This window comes from Suricata suricatta, chromosome 16 (genome assembly GCF_006229205.1).
Source record: "Suricata suricatta isolate VVHF042 chromosome 16, meerkat_22Aug2017_6uvM2_HiC, whole genome shotgun sequence".
Taxonomy (NCBI): Eukaryota; Metazoa; Chordata; class Mammalia; order Carnivora; family Herpestidae; genus Suricata; species Suricata suricatta.
This window is the reverse complement of record NC_043715.1, coordinates 51,949,137-51,951,437: the sequence shown is the minus strand read 5'-3', so window position 1 is coordinate 51,951,437 and position 2,301 is coordinate 51,949,137.

Below are 2,301 nucleotides of genomic sequence, written 5' to 3'. Positions count from 1 at the left end.
AGAGGGAGGAGAGGAAAAAGACACAGAGAGGTTGTCAGAGAACAAGAGCAAGAAGGACAGAGATGCAGATGAATGGACAGACGCGGGGGTGGGGGGCTACAGACTGGGAGAGGGGAGTGGAGGACAGAGACACAAAGAAGAGGGACAGAGGCCCAGGCAGAGGAAGACAAGGGCCTAGGGAAGGGGGTCAGCGATCCAGAGAGGGGGCAGGCTGGAGGTGGGGGTGGAGGACAGAGACACAAAGACGAGGGTCAGATACCGGGAGGGGGCAGTGGCCCAGAGAGAGAGGCAAATCCCCGAGAAAAAGGTACAGAGACCAGGAGGAAGAAACTAGGGGTGGGGGGATGGAGACGCAGTTGGGGGAGAGGAGACTGAACCTTAGGTAGAAAAGAGCAAAGACTCAGAAGGAGGGGGACAGATTCAGAGAACAATGGGACAGAGACCCAGCGGGAGGGGAGAGACTTAGAAAAGAGGGCCCAGAGTCTCAGCGGGACAAAGGCAGACACGAGGGGATAAATACTCAGAAAGGGGATAAAAGACAATGAAGACACAGAAACGGGAGCGGGGGCGGGTGGGTAGGCGATACGAACCAGCCGCCGCACCTGCAGAGGGAGGCGGTGGGCCAGGGATAATGCGGCGGGAGAAAGCCCGCAGCCCCTGACCCGCCCCCTTCCCTCCCGCAGGCACCGCCTCCTCCCGCCGCAGCCCGGGCAGCAGCTGCTGCCTCCGCGCCAGCGCCTGCGCCCAGCCACTCGGCGTCTGGCCAGCCAAGGGGGCGGGGCCCGACACGCCCCCCGCTAGCCCCGCCCCAACTCTCCATCTCTCGGCTCCCGCCAGGACTCTCAGACACCTAGCCCCGTTCTATTTCTCATTAGCCCCGCTTATTTCCTCAGTCTAGCCTGTTTCCCGGCGCTTAAGCTTCTCCCCTCCGCCGCCCTTAGGGCTCTCTCTTCACCTGTACTCATCCATCCCTTGGTTCTCCAGTCTGCAGTCTGCTGTTGTCTAGACTTGGTCCCCTTTACATCACCAGTTGGAAGTTCTTGCACCACCCTGCTGACCCTTATGCCTCTCTCCCAGGTTCTCTGAGCCAAGACTCCCCGTTCCAGGTTAATTCTTCCATCCAGCCCAGTAGTTTTGTACTTTGCAGGTCTCGCCTTTCCCATAGCCTCCCCATAGCTCCTCTACTCTCTTAGTTCTGCCCCACCCCCGCCTAGCTTGGTTGCTTTCAAGCTTCTTAGAATCCCAGTACTCCCCTAGTCTCGCCTTTCCACAGCCCATTCAAGACGTTTTCTACCATTTGTAGACCCCATCTACCTTCCTAAGTCCAGCCCATCCATCCTGACACTCCTTTCCCTGGCCCGGCCCTCTCTGACCAGGCCAAGCTTGCAACCCCGGCCCGACCCCTTCCTCACTTTATTCCCTTTCTTAGTCCTGGGCAGACGCTCTGAGGTTTCCAGACCTCGCTTATACACTCTCCTTCTCACTGGGTCTCAGTCCCTCTTCCTCCTTTCAGTCCAGTCTAGTGCCATTTCGCGCGACACTACTGTCTATTCTTCATTTCCAATTCCCGCCCCTGGTTCAGTCTCTCCTCCTCACTCTCCAGCCCAATTAGGACTGTTTCTAACTTTTTTAGGCCCTGCCTCTTCTTAAGATCCGCCCTGCCCCGACAAAGCAAAGTTAGGGGTCCAACCCGGCTGTCTCCCTCTGCCCCTCCCCACAGGCTCCTGCTTGCCGGCTCTTTATATCCTTTCTCTGTCCAATCAGGACCGTCTCCCCAATGCCAGTCAGAAGTCTTTAAGTAGTTTGGAAGTGTCCACTTCCTCTGCTCCGCCCCGCTTCTTTCTTCCCTTCAATCAGATCTCTTTCTCATATCTAGTCCCACCCCCTCAGTTAGCGGCCCGGCCCGCCCCCTTAACACCTCTCTTGGACCGCCCCTTCTCTTGGAAACATCCAATCGATGTGTTTCACCTGCAGGCCCGCCCCGAGCAGCTAGGCTGTGTAGAGTCCGGGTCCTTCTCCCTGCCTCAGCCCCGCCTTACCGCCCCCAGACCAATCAGTTCTGTTTCGCCCTCGTAGAGGCCCCGCCCCCTCTACCCGTCGCTTCTACCACCCAATCACGTCTGCTTCTCCTCCTGCAGCCCCGCCCCCGACGTCCCGCCCCTTCAGCCCCGCCCCCCGTCCAATGCTGAGCTCAGTCTGCGTCTCGTCCTTCCGCGGGCGCCAGGGGGCCAGCAAGCAGCAGCCGGCGCCACCGCCGCAGCCGCCCGAGTCCCCGCCGCCGCTGCCCCCGCCGCCGTCACC